Genomic DNA, 21720 nt, shown 5'->3' with positions numbered 1-21720 from the left:
TATCTTAATGGTATTTGAGGCGTTAGATGGTAATCGAATTCGAAGATCATCCAATGACATTAAGATGAGAAAGAATACGCTTGATAAGGAGATTGACAAACTTGAAGATGAGGAACGATTTGTTAGGAACGCTTTTCCTTGGTGGACGTATGAAAAATGAGTAAGTATCTTTGTAACTCCGGCTCACATAAACATTAGTTAGTACTAACTTGTTACTCATTCGTAATTTCAGAGAAATCTTGCTGATCGTCGGTATGTGGACCTCTACAGGAAACGATTTGAACATGAAGGATGTTACAAAATCAAGAGGGATAATTTCTATGGTCACTGGAAGTTATGATATTTCTTAATACTTTTAAGTGATTGTAAGAGTATGGATTTAGGTGCTTTTAAAATGATTGCAACATTAAGGTCTTTTAAACTTTATGTAATGGAAGTACATTAATTTAAAAGCTTTACCGATTACGGGTAATCGGTCGTTTATTTGGTTACACAAGCTTCCGTTTATCATAATAAGAAATTTTATGAGTGAACTTACTTTCCGATTATGGTGTTGTTTGGATACAGAAAACAAATTTTTCTTCACATACAATAATCGGAAGCACAATATAAAATAAACCTAACGATTATAATAATCGGAATCTAATGGAGTGAACTTACTTTCCGATTATGGTGTTGTCTCGATACAGGAAACAAATTTTCCTTCACGTAGAATAATCGGTAGACTATTGTATTACAAAACTCTTGATTATTATAATCGAAAGTTCAAGAAGTGAATTTACTTTCCGAATATGGTGTTGTTTGGATACAGGAAACAAAGTTTTCTTCACATAGAATAATCGGTAGACAACTATATTACAAAACTTTCGATTATTATAATCGGAAGTTAAAGGAGTGAACTTACTCTCCGAATATGGTGTTGTTTGGATACAGGAAACAAAGTTTTCTTCACATAGAATAATCGGTAGACAACTATATAACAAAACTCTCGATTATGATAATCGGATGTTCAAGGAGTGAACTCACTTTCCAAATCTGAATTTATTTTGCAAAATCCCCAGCATTGGGAGGTACGTATATAAATTAATCTTCCGATTGTGCATCAAAATTCAACAGTTTCATATCTCTGCATGTGATTTGCTTGCGACTCATCGTTAAATGCATAAAGGTAGCAATAAAATCATTCATAATCCATAAAACTAACCATTCACAAACCATAAACATAATGTACTAACTTATAATCCGACTCAAACCTTAAAAACGACATAATCCGTCACAAACATTGAAAACGACATAATCCGACATAAACTTTGAAATCCATAAAGTTAACAAAACATCGAGAGTTTAGTGGTTCCTATTTGCTTTGACTTTGCGACCTTTACTGCCTCGACGACTTGGAAAACCATCATCATTGGTTTCATCATTTGGAACTTCACCTTGAGTGCTCGATGAGGCCCGAGATCTTTTGTTCACCTTCTTTGCGGGTTTCTTGCCTTTTTCCCCGAACTGAGATGCATACTCTTCATTGTCAATGTTATCAATCAACTCTTGGTGCTTTTTTATCTTCTCAATTGGCACAGGCTCTCCGGACTTTATGCAACTAGTACACCGTTTGGACAAAGTCTTCAACCTCTCCCACTGTTTTTATACATAGCATAACATCAAACGGTTATTACTCAGATTTTGACCTGTAATATTAAACTAAAATAAGAAAACAATACGTACGAATCTATCAAAACTCGGAGGTTTATCTTTGAAGATACTCTTGTAAGGGGTTGTGGGCTTTGCTTTGAGATCACGGATTACACGAGGATGAGAAACATTCAGGTACCAATCCATATAGTTGGGAGCATTTTCAAAACCTTGGTTTACTGGTCTTTCACCACTGATCAAGTAATGCATCCTTTTATCCCGATGGGTTTTTACGTTTGGTTTACCCGAGTAGACCACTGTGATAGAATCTTTAGCAGACTCGCACTTTTCCATATCCAAAGAGAAATTTCCATGGATTTCCTCCTTTGGTATACCTTGTACGTAAACATGTTGTCGCATCACCCTTAAGGCATTGTGCATCACATATCATGTGGGGTGCCACAACGGTCCAAAATAAAGGGCCAAATCGGACCGAGCCACTATATGTCCACTAGCTCGGTCTTCCTTGTATAGATCAAAGCATACCTCTTGGGCTTTCAGTGAGTCCAAAATCTCCCTCAAACGAATCAGTTGCTGCTCCTTTGTCCTAAAATGGTTGTCATCGAAGACGTACTTTTTTCCTCTAGGGTCACCTTCCGCCCACGCGGGGTTTTCAATGGCCAATTGCAAGATAGGAAAGTGGTCGTAGATCCATGTCTATATTGTCATTTTTGCAAGTATTAGGAAATTGAGTCTTCAATGGTATAAAAACAAAAAACTAACCAAGTATGTAGAGTTAATAAAAAATACATGTAGTAGACTCACGTTCCCGGCCCTTTGCTAATTCCAATCCTCGACTCCTTTCTCAACTCTTCCATCAACCACGCATGGCATCCCGTGCCCCAAGAGTACTCATGCACTTTATTGAGAGGATCCAGAAGTTGTAAAAGGTTGACGTCGACCCGATTGCCACTGGTATTGGGGAAAATGACACATCCCAGTACACATAAGAGATATGCGGTGGCCGCGTGGTTCACTTGCTCATCAATTAAAGTTCTTTTCTCTTATTTTTCCTTGGTTCCCTTGAACATATCCATCAGAGTACCCATGTCGAACTGTCTAGTTCTATACTTCATGCATCTATTGAACTCAGTTTTTGATGTTTCTTCATCCCAACCAAAACACTTATTAATTAGAGTATAAAGTTTGTCCCATTATAACTGCTTTGTGTACTCAGCCCTGACACCTTTGCCATGGTCAGGGAGTCTAAGAATCTGCATTACATCATCTGGGGTAATCGTCATCTCCCAAAACGTCATATGGAAGGTGTCGGTATCAGGATAAAGTCTCTCCACAAATGTCGATATAGCCATTCGGTCATGTTCCAACATAGAGTTCTCGGCAGCATTAGCCAACCCCGAATTAGCAATAATTGTCTTGAACCTTTCACATTCATCGGATAAAGACCAATCCAGCATTTTAGTTGGTGCGGCGGTGGGTTTGAGTATTCGAACCGCATCAGAATTGTTAGAGCACTGCTTTGACGAACTTGCATGCGTTGCTATCTCAAGCATGTTTGTCAATGTTAGTGATCAAAACTATAAGTCTTGATTTCTAGTGTACTATAGCTAAGTCTCGGACTAGGATAAAAAGTGTAATTGAGCTATGGAACTCCATGGCGATCATCATACAAGACGAAGAGCTACTCAAGGAACTGGTGGAACTTCATCGACTAAAAGGTATGTGGAGACTTGAACTTATCTGTCACTCAAAATTCTATCTACTCTATCTCCTATCTTGAGACAAAAGTCGTTTTGCTATATAGACTTTGATTATACACATTTGCTATTTCTAGCCGAGTTTATCTCGCTTATCTATTTCTCGAAATATGTGTTGGTAAGCTTTCGCTTTAGCAAAGTTCATCTTTACCTAGTGACGAAAGTCATGTTATGTTTCAATCACTTTGAAAATGGCTTTGACGAAAAATGGTTTGTGAATAACAACTATATAACGTCCTCTCACTGGTGGAAAATAGGTATTATACCACCCACATCCGAGACCCTCACTGACCGTAGTTGGACCGTTGACCAAATTTAACGGTCTCTGATATGGTAAAAACACGGAAAAAATCCGAGAGCTTATGTAGCGGTCTGTGAATAACTAAATAAATTTACCATTCTGCCCTCCAATTTAGAGACCCTTAAACTCCGACGTAGATCTGGTGGTATTGTGTCAGGAACTTTGGGCCCACTCTATGTATGGCCAAGATTGAGCAATCTGAGATACAGAAGTGAGCGGGCACGTGGATGAAAAAAAAACCTTATCTGGTCACCCCACCTCATATCTTTCCATCTCTTTCACCATTGCTTCTCTCTCCATTGCTTCTCTCGTTTCAAACAACTAAAAACCCAGGCTTTCTGGAACAAAGATCAATCCAAGAAGAAAAATCCCACCATGATTAAATCATATTACTAGTGAAGCTCTAACCTTTAATTTCGAGATTCCTCTCAATTGAATCAAAATGAAGAATTTTTTTCAAATCAGCGTGAAGAATTTTTTTCGTTTAGAAATTAATGTAAGTTGGAAATCTTCTTGGGTTTAAATCAGATACAATCGATTTAGAACTGTTATGTAGAAGATTTATCCGTACATTTTTTCAATGTTTCGTGATGTTAGTTTGCTACAATCTAAGGATTTATCTTTTTTTTTTTTTCCAATTTGGGATTTAGGGGTTTCCTGATGAGGATGGATGTAAAAGTCATTAGATGTTCAATTTGTAGAAACTTCACGTCAAGGTAGTGCTAATGGAGATGTTCTTCCAACTTCTAATAGAAATAGGGCTTGAACGTTATTTTTGATCAATTAGATTCGGGGTTTTTAATGTGATGTGTGTGCTTTGCAGATGGAAGTTATATTAAGAACGAAACATTGAATTCGATTATACCAACTTCCGTATATGAAATTCAAGTATAATTTTTATTATTTCTCTCTTCAGACTAGATCTGTTTTTCAATTTTGAAACCCTAGATTTTTATATGTAGGTTGATATTTGTCATGTTTCTTTGCAGGTGTTGCTTTCAGAAACAATCTAATGAAAAGATGAGGTAATTTATTCAATTTTCTTAATTAATTCTTGAATCAATGGGGAGGGTTTTATGAATGGAATGGTCAAAATTATTATTTTAGGTTATAAGTTTGTGGATGAAGGTGAATTGAGGAATTCTAATTTGAGTAATGTTATGGGTTTGATCTTTTTTTCATGTAGTATTATTAATTAATGATTTTGATGTTGGGTTTAGAATTTTTTTTTTAAATTGGCAGAAGTTCTTTATATAATTTTAGAATATCTTGGCTTATGTTTTGCTATAATTTTTCAATAATGTATCACGTTATGTGTCGTCATCAAAGTCTTCTTTTAATACTGATTTGATTGTTCTTTCCATGCAGGTAATCGATTTCTATGGTTAGTTTTTATTTCCATCGCACAACGATTGTTTTTAGCCCACTGATTAAATGTCCCCTGTTTGGTTGTTTTAATCGACTTTGAATTGTTTTTGTTTTGTTTTCTGTTGATTGCAGTTGGGTCATTCTTAGATGCCATGGCAACAAACTTAAAGTGGATTGTTTTTAGGAGCTGTTGTTGTATCAATTTCAGGATCTGTTGTATTTGATTCATATTTAGATTCTCTCTAGGAAGTCTTTCAGGTAGGAGAGAAAATTTTCTGAGTCACTCCAGCCATATGTTATCTGTCTTACAAATTAAGGTAAGTTCAAATTTTCATTGATACTAAAATTATGCTAATTGATTTTGTTTCTGGAGTGGAATATTGAAATGAGTTTGTGTATTTTACAGGACTTAGGTTTGTGTAGTACTGGATACTAGTGTTGCTAAACATTTTCTCTGTAGTTTGCTTATGAAGATGCTAGAAGTTGAACATCCAGGTGCTAAGGTAATATCGATACATTAGGAATGCGTACATTTTTTATTCTTTGGGTTTGTTTCTGTTCTTGATAAGGATTAATTTTCAATTTTAGTTTGAGTTATATGCAAATGGATCCACTAAATGTTGATTGTAATGTCGCTTCAATTTATCATACATTTATTGAGGAAGTTCCTTATGTGAATGAGGTTAATCACAGGGTTTAAGCAGTGGCTCTTGCTATGTCACTTTCCTTGTCGAGGAGAAGGACGTCAGTATCTCAAACTTGTGGGAATGCAGGGCTATTTTGCGTAGAAGTGGTGTGGCTGAAGCTCTCACTACGAACCACAGTTCGATGAGAAGATGAGTGGAACAAAGAACAAGGTAGTTATGTAGTAGATCACGAACTACTTAAGAAGCAAAATTGTTGAGTTCTTGTAATGTTTTTGCCTTGTAGAATATGGAATGAAGTCACATGTATTGGAAAGCAATTAAATTCATGTCATATGTTTGTGTAGGTAATTTCTTTAGTCATTATACTATGTGGTTACTGTACTAGTGATGTGCTATAGGTTCATGTCGAATCATAACTATTCAATCATGTTGTTGGTTTCAGGGAGCACAATCTTAGGAAGGTGCTTCTGCGAAATTAATAACTTGAATTGTGTAAGCTCTTCTTCTCAAGCACCAAATATTGTCACTCGTGCTTGATACAAAGCCTAAAAGATATTAAAAAAAGAAAGGTAACTGTTCTCTATTGTTTTCTTTGATATATCTTAGAAATATTAACTTGAATTGTGTGTGCAGATGGTTTTTATGGAATCTTCTTGTCTTGGTTCCTTTTTCGAACTAACTTGAATGGCTTGGCAACATAGGCTAGTTTAGTTGCTTATATACATAGTTAGAGACACTTTTCTTATATGGGTTTATAAATGGTGTGATTTCTGAAACGCATTTCTACTGTGTCCTATAATTGTTTGTTGAAATGCCTCAAAGAATTACTATTAAAAGCATGATTGTATAAATGGGTTATCCTCATGTCATGGTGTCTTTAAACAAGTATAAAGGTTCCATCATGACATGGGTTAGCCTCAAGTTGAACTAGATAGTTATAGGTAATTATCCAACGACTTTAGGAAGATATTTCTCGTCGAATTTGGATGAGCGCCTAGGAAAATATACATGCTTTAGTATATGCAGTGAAAAGCAACAAAAATGATTAGTACCTACAATTGCGTGAACAAAAATGATTCAGTACATTTTTACTGGGATTTTGTCAATGCTTTCTTCACGAGACATGTTTATCTAGATCTCCTCTATAATCTGTTAAAACAGCATGATGTTTGGACTTATAAATTAGAAGTTATAGCTTGAAACGTACATGTAGTCACAGCTGAGTTTTCCTGAAGGCAGCACCTGACACAGTCTTGTCTTGTGATTTTGAAGCATTTACACTTTTAATTTGGCATGAGTTCCTTCTAGGAAGTTGTAAAGGGTTGTGAGAGCTTTCGGGAAAGGTGTAGCATGCTTGATTCAGGTCATTAATTTAGGAGTTATCGCATTGCAAAAACAGCATGTTGGTGCTGAAATTTCTGGAAAACGGCTCTGTTGGGATTTTTCTCATGATACGTTCCCACATTTTTGAATAACTTAGAGCATGAATTAGCTCGGGACTTAAACCAAGAACTTTTAGATATTTATGAGAAATTTTCCGTGAAGAAAGTAATTAAGAGACTTTATATTGCATTAAGGTAGATGTTTTTAACATGTAAATGGCTCTTGATATACTGTGTGAGTAGGGAAGAAATTCCAAATAATTCTTATTTTGCAAGCATTTTATTTAGTCTAAGAAGATTATAAATCCTTGAGTTTGGTTTACTTTGTGCACCTGACTTATCCATTCTGAATTTGGTATGTATGTGTGTATGGTTGTCGTCTATGGTGGCACAGCCAGGTGAAATGTTAATAACTTGGTGTTTTTAATCTGATTATTGATTATAAAATGTTTCATGAAATTATATTTGAGTCATGAGATTGTCATTTATAAACAAGTGCTGGACACATAATACCTTTATCTGCATTCATAATAGGAGAAGACACTCGGACATTGTGGAGTGACAAGTGACAACAGACTACATAAGCAGCAGAAATCTCAATGATAAACAGTAAGTTCTGTCCCTAAAAGACCCTCTTCATCTTTACCTAGCTAGAGCCTTATTGGTGCTTACTTAGACTTGATCATCTTGTTAGTCAATGTAGCCTTATTCAACCCACCTGGTGCTCTAAATAGCACAAGTTTGGTGTATTCTATGAAGCATATTTTATTATATTAAAGTTTTGTGAGTTCATAATTCTGTTAGAATGCGAATCTTTAGTCCTTAGAGGTACCCGAGTGTTGGCATTTTTTCGATTGATAATTACTTACATGAGTTTCGTTGTGTGTTTGTCTTGCAATGGTTACTTTAGTGTTCATACTTAAATTCTGAACTCATTATGAAATGTTTTCTTGGAAAATGTATTTCGATGCAACCTTTCTTGATAATATTACGCTTAGCGTTTGATGTCATTGTGACATTCTATTTCTGTTTACATCACTGTATTTTTTAACCAAAGGAATACCAAACAGATAAGGCAGCCTTAGAACGGAAAAGTAGAGATGCCTCATGCACCTTATTCTTTGTCTAAGGCAGAAAGGGAAGTCATCTGTAAAACTCTTAGCACACTTAAAGTTCCAATTGGTTACAGTGCGAATTGGAAAAGGAAAGTATGCTTGAAAGACTTCCAATTAACCTGTTGCCTGTTGATACGAGCTTGAACATTATTCCCCTTTGATATTAGTATTTGCATACCAAAAGCATTCCACAAAAGTAATTCCCTTATAGTCCTTTTCTTTTCCTGAATTCCCAGCTTTCTCCATTTATGTTTTCACTCTTGTTGCATGATTGTATACCTGCTACGGATGAGCCAACTGATGTTTACATGACCTAGATATAGGTTTAATCTCTCAAATTACCTCACATGTGCTGGCAGCATTAAAAGAATGAATATGAAGTATATTATGGTAACTTAATCTTTCTCTACTGTGTATTATGAACTAAAGGAAGTCATTGCGCTGTTGTTGATTTGTTTTGCAGGAACGATGTTCTTTGTCGTATGTGAACCAGGGATACAACACATGGATGCTCAACTTGATATCATTTATGAAGTATTGGCTAAGTTCACCGTCATCGGAGGAGCTTATCGTTTTGTTGTTTAACATGTTGTTTTTAGCTTATTGTCTATTAGTTTAGCATCTTGCTGTTATACTACTAGCCAGCTATCTTGGACATGTATTGTCTTGAACCAGAATTTCATCTTTTTTGTGTAATTTTAAACCCAATGAATAAAATGAATGAATGTGGAATTCTAAAGTTTCAGTTTGGGTTTTATTTGAGTTCTGTTTGACTTGACTTTGCCTTGACTTTGACTTGACTTTGACTTGACTTTGACTTGAGTTCCATTTGACTTTTATGCAGTCAGATTATTTCACATAGCCATTCAGGCATTTCAGCAAATCTGAATCTATATTTTTTTTATATTATAATTTAAATCTGAGACCCACAACTAAGGGTCTGTACCTTGTTACCCTTAAAATCAGTCGTTATTTTGAGACCCACGGATAAAGGTCGAACAAAACAGGGACGCTTTATCCGAGACCCCAACAGAGACGGTTAAAAATGGTCGTATAACTCGTATATATGACTTGTCCTGACCGTCGCGGAACTTCTATTTTCCACTAGTGTCTAAGAATGTTTCAATCATTGAAATGAGAGTTTAGATTATATAACCATTGTTGGATATAAGCATTGTGTGGCAACACGTATATGCATAAGTCCTTATTCCTTGAACCAAAGTATGCGTACTTTGTTGATCAGGAAAACCAGAACAAGAGTCCGCGAACTGGCGGAGGTTCTCATCCCGAGAATATCTGCTGGAGTTTGTGAACTCCTTCCGAGAACTTAAGTCCGCGAACTTGAATTGGTTATATCTAAAGACGATTATTTGTGAACTTATATTTATATTAACTAAGGAATGCAAATTGCAAACCGTGGCTATAAAGTTCATGAATCAATTCGAGTGAATCAAATCGTTTTTGCTTCGATTGTGTCTTGTGTAGTATATAAGATTTATATAATTGAACAACTCTCTAACTAGTTCATTTGAGTCATTTGAACTAGTTATGGTGAAGAATAATATGGTTGATATGAAAGTGCTCATATGGCTAACCATTTGGTTAACTACTGTGGAACCAACAAATGTACATGTTTGGGTACGGTTACACAAACCTAAAATTGTGCATTTCATTTGTGTGTAACAAGCTAAGTTTTCGATCTAACGGTTGAAAGATATTAGCTTTAATCTAATCAGGTTATACATCTAACGGTAAATATTGAATGCTTTGTTACCAAGCTAACATTGATCGCAAACCCTGATTTGAAAGACTATATAAGGGAGAAATCTAGCAATTGGGAAACCTAATCCCCACACCTTCCGTGTGATACTAGTTGTGTTAGTTAGAGTCGATTCTCCTTTAACCTTTGGTTTCTTCTTAAAAACCAGGTTAACGACTTAAATACTTCATTGGGATTGTGAATCCAGACCGATAATACTTTCTCGTAGTTGTGTGATATGATCTTGCATATTCTATCGTGTTGAGTACAATCGTAACGATTGGCTTGAGATTAATATCTCCGATAGGCAAGATATAAAAGTAGTCGCAAACATCTTCGTCTCATCGTTTGTGATTCCACAATATCTTCTTTCGCCGCGTCGATTAAGATTATTGTGAGGTGATTGATAATATTAGGCTGTTCTTCGGGAATATAATTTCGGGTTATCAATTGGTTCCTGTTCACCTTGATTTATCAAAAGACGGAACAAAAGCTTGTAGGTATTTATGTGGGAGACAGAGTTATCTATTACCGTAGACTTTTCCGTGTGATACATATTTTTTTATTAAAGTCTTCGACTTTGGGTCGTAGCAACTCTTAGTTGTGGGTGGGATCAGCTAAGGGAATCAAGTGTGTAGTATCCTGCTGGGATCAGAGACATAAGGAGCGCAACTGTACCTTGGATCAGTGTGAGATTGATTGGGGTTCAACTAAAGTCCATACCGAAGTTAGTTTGTAGTAGGCTAGTGTCTGTAGCGGCTTAATACAGTGTGTGTTCAATCTGGACTAGGTCCCGGGGTTTTTATGCATTTGCGGTTTCCTCGTTAACAAAATTCTGGTGTCTGTGTTATTTCTTTTCCACATTATATTTTGTTATATAATTGAAATATCACAGGTTGTGCGTTTGAATCAATCAATTGGAAATCCGACCTTTGGTTTTTGATTGAAATTGATTGATACTTGAACATTAGTCTTTGGTACCGTTCAAGTGATTTCTCTTGTATTCAATTAGACTCGCAGATTTCTATTTGCTTGAGTAATAATTGAATCGAGAAATAGAGATATAACTCTTTGATATACTTTATTAAGATTGAGTCTAGTTGATTCTCTTGAAAGTATATTCGAGTTAGTCCATACAAATTGCTAATCGAAATATTGGGTGTGGTTGTTGTACCCCCGCTTTTTCAATTGGTATCAGAGCCGGCAAACACTATAAACCTAATAAGTTTGTGTTTGTTTGATCCTTAAAAATTACCCTATGGGAAATTTCTTTGGAAAACTTGCTTTTGGCATCTGTAACGCACGCCAGAATCTCTTAAAGATTGGCCAAAGATTATTATGGACAAAACTTTTGGTGTCTCATGATAATCTCGGTTCATCTAAGTTCTTGGTAAACGGAGATGGTAAGGACCAATCTAGAGAAAAAATCATAAAGAAGAGAAGATTGAAAAAACGTTCATTACGCTCGAAGATATGGAATCTCACTAGATTAACTCTTGATCGGTTTGAGAAATACTATCGTTATGGATCAACTGACAAAGATCTCTTTAGAGCTTTTGAAAGCGTTCTCAGATTCTTAGGAAAACTTAATTCTGTTAAGATTAAGAATCAACGCGACAAAAGTTCTGTACATGTTAAACCATGGAATGATATTGTACAGACTAGAAATCGGAAGAATCTTCTTTCTAGTCAGATCAAAAGGAAGATAAAAATCTCTGACAGCCCTGATTATCATCATTACTTTGATTATATCACAGGGGCTTCTTATAAATATCAACCAAAAATGTTGCATGAGGATTCCTCTGAACATTATGCCTCTCGGTAACATGTTTGGCATTACCCCATTCGTACATATCTTGGAATGGGGCAAGAAACTGGTTTGATTTATGTACAGTTAATGTTACTCTACCTTTTGGAGTGTCAAATGGAGCTTTCTACTGCATCTGTCTCCTCTTAATATTTGTGGTGTCATGGAATGCACAACTTTGATGTGCGAACATCAAATAAAATCACATTCCTTTTGTGGGTTGAGGTTCATAAACGGGTCCAAGCCCATTAGTGAGCCTATAAATAAGAGGTACGCGGACCTTTTTCTTCCTCCCATCAGTCCGCGTACGTGAACTTTCTAGGGTTCATATTTTTCTCTATTAAATCTTTCTTGGAGGAAAATAAGACAAAGGAGTGGTCAAAGTTCATTCCAAGTAAGTAATTTCCTCTTGTTCCTATCCAATTTCTAGATCTCATGATGAACTTCAAGGTTTCAAAAAGAACTTCAAAAAGTTTGGGTTCCTCTAGCATGAATCTTCCTTTGGACCAAAATTCTCTTAGGATTAAGTTTTGTTAATGATTTTGTGCTAATACTTTTGAAAGGACTTCATCCATGGGTTTTATTGTAGAAAATAAATTGGATTTATCTAGTGAACATAAAAGGATTTAGTTTGCTTTGAAAAATTCAATCTTGGAAACATCTTTGATGGTCTTGGCCAAGATTTTGATTCTCTTAGAAGAATTTTCCGTACCAACATTCATGATGTTGATCTTGAAAAGATGGAATTCAAATCCATGATAAATAGAGAAAGATTTCTTATCAATAGAGAGTTGATTTCAAAGATTACCAAAATCCCGTTGGGAAACTTACGTCTACCTAAGGCATATTATGAACAACCATCATGTGATGACATCTCTCTTGGTATTTGCGGTAAGAAGGTTGCTTGGAATCAAGGGAAGTTTCTTACTAATGTTCTTAGTGTTCCCTTGATGGCTTTCGGAAAACTTGGTATCTCCAATCTTTGTCCCTCCACAATTGAGAATTCTCGATGGAGTCGCGAGTTTGCGGAATTAGTCTATTTCCTTGAGTTGGGTGTTCTAAGTCTCGATATTTGTGGATTCATCATTTTTCAAATGACTTCGATGACATCACCCATCAAGAAGTTAGGTTACCCTTGATTGATTAGTAAGATTTGTCGTGATCGTGGTTTTGATTCATTGGCAATTCTCTGGGGTTCCCAAACCTGTTCGTCCATGTACCTTCAGACTTATAAGGGAGAATGTGTGCAAAGACAAAGAGATGATTCCCTTGATGATTTGACCATACCACCTTGAGTCTTCTTCAAAAAGTTCACAAAGGTGTGTGTAAGGTCATATGCAAGGGTAAAGTGTGTGCAAGAACAACTGTCATTGGTTGCAACTAAGTTTCCCGAGCTCAAGGAAGAATTGAACATGATTCAAGCATCTTGGAGTGTTTCCGATGATGAAGATGATTAGTAATTTGATCCTTTTCCCTAGTAAATCTTCTATTTTCTTGTTTTGTTTAGAAGAATAACTAGAGTTTGGAATAGTCATTATTGTGATTACACATAGCTATGTCCAACGTTTTCATCTTCATGTTTTTAGGTTTATTTGTTTAAATTCTAAAATTGTTTGGAAGATGATTTTTTCAGTATTAATCTTTATGGTTTTATATATTGCAATTTGTTATGGGATATGTGTGTTTGCTTCCGTGAACTGTGATTGTCCCATACCTTGTCAAAAGTTAAGTCTTTCATATGTCGATATGCATGGATTGATAAAAGAATGAATGGACTTTAAACATCACAAAAGGTTGAAGCCTATTATGTCATTATTGATAGAAGATAGGATGATCTTTTGTTGACAAGGATTATGTCTATTGTATGTCATTGTGCGAATAGTGATGGAAAATATAATGAATCCTTGTATATTCCGCAATATTGATCTTCCCTGATCCATATTTTATGTATTACTGTGAGGCTCCGTAAGTTATCTTATGTCGAGCATGATCAATTAAATTCATCACTTTTGTGGTTAATTTGGTTGTATATTTCTGATTAGATTAATTATGGGTTCTCTTGTGATTAATATAATTGAGTATTTTTGGATTCAAATTCATATTCGTATGTGATTTGTTATGTCCAAAATAATCCTTATTTTCTTTTGAAGTTAAGGTCGCTCTTGTTGTTCTTTCGGGAATTTCATTTTATGGGGGAGAGTTCTTAATTGAACTTGTGCTTAATTGCCAAATCTTTGTGGGGAGTGCGGTTGTGGAATATTAAAAGGGTCATCTTGTATCTTTATAAACTCCTTGATGAATGCATCTAGCTTCGGATTTATGATTGCATCTAACAATTTGATATATGCTTCCTTTTGGTCATGAAATGTCTCTTTTGGAAATTTCATTAAGATCCCGTTTTCGTACCTTTACCAATTTATTGAAAAAAAGAGGGAGAATTAATATGTACTTCACACTACAAATACATATGGTTTTCGGATCATTATGTAAGGAGGAGTGGTTTCCATGTGAGATGGAGTATGACCAAGGGGGAGTGATACATCTCACCATAGTATCATTTTCGAAGTTGTGATACAATTGAACTTTGATGCTACATAATGATACTATGACACTATATAACAATGATTGAGAATTATGTTTTCTCATTGTTATAGCTACGGATTTTCAACAACGATGATGCTGAACTTACAACCTTTGGGATCATTGGAGTACTTGGAAGTGACGAAGATTTCGAGTAATGTTGAATATTAGGCATGTGGAATAGGAGCTACAAAAGTTTATTTATTTTTGTATTCCATGTGTATTGATAGTTGTCACTAAAATTGACAAAGGGGGAGATTGTTAGAGCACTGCTCGGTCGAACTCGCATGCGTTGCTATCTCAAGCATGTTTGTCAATGTTAGTGATCAAAACTATAAGTCTTGATTCCTAGTCTACTATAGCTAAGTCTCGGACTAGGATAGAAAGTGTAGTTGAGCTCAAGAACTCCATGGCGATCATCATACAAGACGAAGAACTACTCAAGGAATTGGTGGAACTTCATCAACTAAAAGGTATGTGGAGACTTGAACTTATCTATAACTCAAAAGGCTATCTACTCTATCTACTATCTTGAGACGAAAGTCGTTTTTCTATATAGACTTTGATTATACACATTTTCTATTTCGAGCCGAGTTTATCTCACCTATCTATTTCTCGAAATATGTGTTGGTAAGCTTTCGCTTTGGCAAAGTTCATCTTTACCTAGTGACGAAAGTCATGTTATGTTTCAATCACTTTGAAAATGGCTTTGACGAAAAATGGTTTGTGAATAACAACTATATAACGTCCTCTAAGAATGTTTCAATGATTGAAATGAGAGTTTAGATTATATAGCCATTGTTGGATATAAGCATTGTATGGAAACACATACATGTATAAGCCCTTATTCCTTGAACCGAAGTTTGCGAACTTTGTTGATCAAGAGAACCGGAACAAGAGTTGTGAACTCAGTCCGCGAACTGGCCCGAGAATATCTGCCGGAGTTTGAGAACTCCTTCCGGGAACTTAAGTCCGCGAACCCAATCCGCGAACTTGAGTTGGTTATATCTAAAGACGATTGTTTGTGAACCTATATTTATATAAACTAAGGAATGAAAATTGCAAACCATGGCTATAAACTTCATGAACTGATTCGAGTGAATCAAGTCGTGTTTGCTTTCACTGTGTCTTGTGTAGTTACATAAGATTTCCTTGCAATTGAACAACTCTCTAACTAGTTCATTTGAGTCATTTGAAAGTTATGGTGAAGAGAATATGGTTGATATGAAAGTGATCATATGGTGAAGAAGAAGAACCAACAAATGTACAAGTTTGAGTACGGTTACACAAACCTAGAGACGTGCATTTCATTTGTGTGTAACAAGCTAAGTTTTCGATCTTACGGTTAAAAGATATTAGCTTGAATCTAATCTGGTTTTCATCTAACGGTAAATATTGAATGCTTTGTTACCAAGCTAACATTGATCGCAAACCATGATTTAAAAAACGATATAAGGGAGAAATCTAGCAATTGGGAAACCTAATCCCCACACCTTCCGTGTGATACTAGTTGTGTTAGTTAGAGTCGATTCTCCTTTAACCTTTGGTTTCTTCTTAAAAACCAGGTTAACGACTTAAATACTTCATTGGGATTGTGAATCCAGACCGATAATACTTTCTCGTAGTTGTGTGATATGATCTTGCATATTCTATCGTGTTGAGTACAATCGTAACGATTGGCTTGAGATTAATATCTCCGATAGGCAAGATATAAAAGTAGTCGCAAACATCTTCGTCTCATCGTTTGTGATTCCACAATATCTTCTTTCGCCGCGTCGATTAAGATTATTGTGAGGTGATTGATAATATTAGGCTGTTCTTCGGGAATATAATTTCGGGTTATCAATTGGTTCCTGTTCACCTTGATTTATCAAAGAACGGAACAAAAGCTTGTAGGTATTTATGTGGGAGACAGAGTTATCTATTACCGTAGACTTTTCCGTGTGATACATATTTTTTATTAAAGTCTTCGACTTTGGGTCGTAGCAACTCTTAGTTGTGGGTGGGATCAGCTAAGGGAATCAAGTGTGTAGTATCCTGCTGGGAATCAGAGACATAAGGAGCGCAACTGTACCTTGGATCAGTGTGAGATTGATTGGGGTTCAACTAAAGTCCATACCGAAGTTAGTTTGTAGTAGGCTATGTCTGTAGCGGCTTAATACAGTGTGTGTTCATCTGGACTAGGTCCCGGGGTTTTTATGCATTTGCGGTTTCCTCGTTAACAAAATTCTGGTGTCTGTCCGTGTTATTTCTTTTCCACATTATATTTTGTTATATAATTGAAATATCACAGGTTGTGCGTTTGAATCAATCAATTGGAAATCCGACCTTTGGTTTTTGATTGAAATTGATTGATACTTGAACATTAGTCTTTGGTACCGTTCAAGTGATTCTCTTGTATTCAATTAGACTCGCAGATTTCTATTTGCTTGAGTAATAATTGAATCGAGAAATAGAGAGATATAACTCTTTGATATACTTTATTAAGATTGAGTCTATTGATTCTCTGAAAGTATATTCGAGTTAGTCCATCCACATTGCTAATCGAAATATTGTGGTGTGTGTGTTGTCCCCCCGCTTTCAATTGGTATCAGAGCCGGCAAACACTATAAACCTAATAAGTTTGTGTTTGTTTGATCCTTAAAAATTACCCTATGGGAAATTTCTTTGGAAAACTTGCTTTTGGCATCTGTAACGCACGCCAGAATCTCTTAAAGATTGGCCAAAGATTATTATGGACAAAACTTTTGGTGTCTCATGATAATCTCGGTTCATCTAAGTTCTTGGTAAACGGAGATGGTAAGGACCAATCTAGAGAAAAAATCATAAAGAAGAGAAGATTGAAAAAACGTTCATTACGCTCGAAGATATGGAATCTCACTAGATTAACTCTTGATCGGTTTGAGAAATACTATCGTTATGGATCAACTGACAAAGATCTCTTTAGAGCTTTTGAAAGCGTTCTCAGATTCTTAGGAAAACTTAATTCTGTTAAGATTAAGAATCAACGCGACAAAAGTTCTGTACATGTTAAACCATGGAATGATATTGTACAGACTAGAAATCGGAAGAATCTTCTTTCTAGTCAGATCAAAAGGAAGATAAAAATCTCTGACAGCCCTGATTATCATCATTACTTTGATTATATCACAGGGGCTTCTTATAAATATCAACCAAAAATGTTGCATGAGGATTCCTCTGAACATTATGCCTCTCGGTAACATGTTTGGCATTACCCCATTCGTACATATCTTGGAATGGGGCAAGAAACTGGTTTGATTTATGTACAGTTAATGTTACTCTACCTTTTGGAGTGTCAAATGGAGCTTTCTACTGCATCTGTCTCCTCTTAATATTTGTGGTGTCATGGAATGCACAACTTTGATGTGCGAACATCAAATAAAATCACACATTCCTTTTGTGGGTTGAGGTTCATAAACGGGTCCAAGCCCATTAGTGAGCCTATAAATAAGAGGTACGCGGACCTTTTTCTTCCTCCCATCAGTCCGCGTACGTGAACTTTCTAGGGTTCATATTTTTCTCTATTAAATCTTTCTTGGAGGAAAATAAGACAAAGGAGTGGTCAAAGTTCATTCCAAGTAAGTAATTTCCTCTTGTTCCTATCCAATTTCTAGATCTCATGATGAACTTCAAGGTTTCAAAAAGAACTTCAAAAAGTTTGGGTTCCTCTAGCATGAATCTTCCTTTGGACCAAAATTCTCTTAGGATTAAGTTTTGTTAATGATTTTTGTGCTAATACTTTTGAAAGGACTTCATCCATGGGTTTTATTGTAGAAAATAAATTGGATTTATCTAGTGAACATAAAAAGGATTTAGTTTGCTTTGAAAAATTCAATCTTGGAAACATCTTTGATGGTCTTGGCCAAGATTTTGATTCTCTTAGAAGAATTTTCCGTACCAACATTCATGATGTTGATCTTGAAAAGATGGAATTCAAATCCATGATAAATAGAGAAAGATTTCTTATCAATAGAGAGTTGATTTCAAAGATTACCAAAATCCCGTTGGGAAACTTACGTCTACCTAAGGCATATTATGAACAACCATCATGTGATGACATCTCTCTTGGTATTTGCGGTAAGAAGGTTGCTTGGAATCAAGGGAAGTTTCTTACTAATGTTCTTAGTGTTCCCTTGATGGCTTTCGGAAAACTTGGTATCTCCAATCTTTGTCCCTCCACAATTGAGAATTCTCGATGGAGTCGCGAGTTTGCGGAATTAGTCTATTTCCTTGAGTTGGGTGTTCTAAGTCTCGATATTTGTGGATTCATCATTTTTCAAATGACTTCGATGACATCACCCATCAAGAAGTTAGGTTACCCTTGATTGATTAGTAAGATTTGTCGTGATCGTGGTTTTGATTCATTTGGCAATTCTCTCGGGGTTCCCAAACCTGTTCGTCCATGTACCTTCAGACTTATAAGGGAGAATGTGTGCAAAAGACAAAGAGATGATTCCCTTGATGATTATGACCATACCACCTTGAGTCTTCTTCAAAAAGTTCACAAAGGTGTGTGTAAGGTCATATGCAAGGGTAAAGTGTGTGCAAGAACAACTGTCATTGGTTGCAACTAAGTTTCCCGAGCTCAAGGAAGAATTGAACATGATTCAAGCATCTTGGAGTGTTTCCGATGATGAAGATGATTAGTAATTTGATCCTTTTCCCTAGTAAATCTTCTATTTTCTTGTTTTGTTTAGAAGAATAACTAGAGTTTGGAATAGTCATTATTGTGATTACACATAGCTATGTCCAACGTTTTCATCTTCATGTTTTTAGGTTTATTTGTTTAAATTCTAAAATTGTTTGGAAGATGATTTTTTCAGTATTAATCTTTATGGTTTTATATATTGCAATTTGTTATGGGATATGTGTGTTTGCTTCCGTGAACTGTGATTGTCCCATACCTTGTCAAAAGTTAAGTCTTTCATATGTCGATATGCATGGATTGATAAAAGAATGAATGGACTTTAAACATCACAAAAGGTTGAAGCCTATTATGTCATTATTGATAGAAGATAGGATGATCTTTTGTTGACAAGGATTATGTCTATTGTATGTCATTGTGCGAATAGTGATGGAAAATATAATGAATCCTTGTATATTCCGCAATATTGATCTTCCCTGATCCATATTTTTATGTATTACTGTGAGGCTCCGTAAGTTATCTTATGTCGAGCATGATCAATTAAATTCATCACTTTTTGTGGTTAATTTGGTTGTATATTTCTGATTAGATTAATTATGGGTTCTCTTGTGATTAATATAATTGAGTATTTTTGGATTCAAATTCATATTCGTATGTGATTTGTTATGTCCAAAATAATCCTTATTTTCTTTTGAAGTTAAGGTCGCTCTTGTTGTTCTTTCGGGAATTTCATTTTATGGGGGAGAGTTCTTAATTGAACTTGTGCTTAATTGCCAAATCTTTGTGGGGAGTGCGGTTGTGGAATATTAAAAGGGTCATCTTGTATCTTTATAAACTCCTTGATGAATGCATCTAGCTTCGGATTTATGATTGCATCTAACAATTTGATATATGCTTCCTTTTGGTCATGAAATGTCTCTTTTGGAAATTTCATTAAGATCCCGTTTTCGTACCTTTACCAATTTTATTGAAAAAAAGAGGGAGAATTAATATGTACTTCACACTACAAATACATATGGTTTTCGGATCATTATGTAAGGAGGAGTGGTTTCCATGTGAGATGGAGTATTGACCAAGGGGGAGTGATACATCTCACCATAGTATCATTTTCGAAGTTGTGATACAATTGAACTTTGATGCTACATAATGATACTATGACACTATATAACAATGATTGAGAATTATGTTTTCTCATTGTTATAGCTACGGATTTTCAACAACGATGATGCTGAACTTACAACCTTTGGGATCATTGGAGTACTTGGAAGTGACGAAGATTTCGAGTAATGTTGAATATTAGGCATGTGGAATAGGAGCTACAAAAGTTTATTTATTTTTGTATTCCATGTGTATTGATAGTTGTCACTAAAATTGACAAAGGGGGAGATTGTTAGAGCACTGCTCGGTCGAACTCGCATGCGTTGCTATCTCAAGCATGTTTGTCAATGTTAGTGATCAAAACTATAAGTCTTGATTCCTAGTCTACTATAGCTAAGTCTCGGACTAGGATAGAAAGTGTAGTTGAGCTCAAGAACTCCATGGCGATCATCATACAAGACGAAGAACTACTCAAGGAATTGGTGGAACTTCATCAACTAAAAGGTATGTGGAGACTTGAACTTATCTATAACTCAAAAGGCTATCTACTCTATCTACTATCTTGAGACGAAAGTCGTTTTTCTATATAGACTTTGATTATACACATTTTCTATTTCGAGCCGAGTTTATCTCGCCTATCTATTTCTCGAAATATGTGTTGGTAAGCTTTCGCTTTGGCAAAGTTCATCTTTACCTAGTGACGAAAGTCATGTTATGTTTCAATCACTTTGAAAATGGCTTTGACGAAAAATGGTTTGTGAATAACAACTATATAACGTCCTCTAAGAATGTTTCAATGATTGAAATGAGAGTTTAGATTATATAGCCATTGTTGGATATAAGCATTGTATGGAAACACATACATGTATAAGCCCTTATTCCTTGAACCGAAGTTTGCGAACTTTGTTGATCAAGAGAACCGGAACAAGAGTTGTGAACTCAGTCCGCGAACTGGCCCGAGAATATCTGCCGGAGTTTGAGAACTCCTTCCGGGAACTTAAGTCCGCGAACCCAATCCGCGAACTTGAGTTGGTTATATCTAAAGACGATTGTTTGTGAACCTATATTTATATAAACTAAGGAATGAAAATTGCAAACCATGGCTATAAACTTCATGAACTGATTCGAGTGAATCAAGTCGTGTTTGCTTTCATTGTGTCTTGTGTAGTTACATAAGATTTCCTTGCAATTGAACAACTCTCTAACTAGTTCATTTGAGTCATTTGAAATAGTTATGGTGAAGAAGAATATGGTTGATATGAAAGTGATCATATGGTGAAGAAGAAGAACCAACAAATGTACAAGTTTGAGTACGGTTACACAAACCTAGAGACGTGCATTTCATTTGTGTGTAACAAGCTAAGTTTTCGATCTTACGGTTAAAAGATATTAGCTTGAATCTAATCTGGTTTTCATCTAACGGTAAATATTGAATGCTTTGTTACCAAGCTAACATTGATCGCAAACCATGATTTAAAAAACGATATAAGGGAGAAATCTAGCAATTGGGAAACCTAATCCCCACACCTTCCGTGTGATACTAGTTGTGTTAGTTAGAGTCGATTCTCCTTTAACCTTTGGTTTCTT

The 21720-nt window shown here is 35.6% G+C and overlaps 2 long non-coding RNA genes across 3 annotated transcripts; both read left to right on the top strand.

Moving 5' to 3' along the window:
• The first annotated feature begins 4122 nt into the window (after nt 1-4122).
• Nucleotides 4123-5854, top strand: LOC113285565. The gene is made up of 7 exons (XR_003328750.1): nt 4123-4207; nt 4362-4427; nt 4535-4599; nt 4701-4736; nt 5212-5396; nt 5486-5582; nt 5773-5854. It is a non-coding gene; the product is annotated as an uncharacterized LOC113285565 (long non-coding RNA).
• Nucleotides 5855-5861: 7 nt separating this feature from the next.
• LOC113285564 lies at nt 5862-7799 on the top strand. Of its 2 annotated transcripts, none has more exons than XR_003328749.1 (3): nt 5862-5936; nt 6169-6295; nt 7643-7799. It is a non-coding gene; the product is annotated as an uncharacterized LOC113285564 (long non-coding RNA). The 2 variants fall into 2 exon arrangements; XR_003328748.1 differs by having other exon boundaries at nt 5905-6070.
• The last annotated feature ends 13921 nt before the right edge of the window (nt 7800-21720 follow it).

Source organism: Papaver somniferum, chromosome 6, assembly GCF_003573695.1.
Source record: "Papaver somniferum cultivar HN1 chromosome 6, ASM357369v1, whole genome shotgun sequence".
Classification (NCBI taxonomy): Eukaryota; Viridiplantae; Streptophyta; class Magnoliopsida; order Ranunculales; family Papaveraceae; genus Papaver; species Papaver somniferum.
Note: the sequence above shows the minus strand (reverse complement) of the source record. Positions and strands in the feature narration are given on the sequence as shown.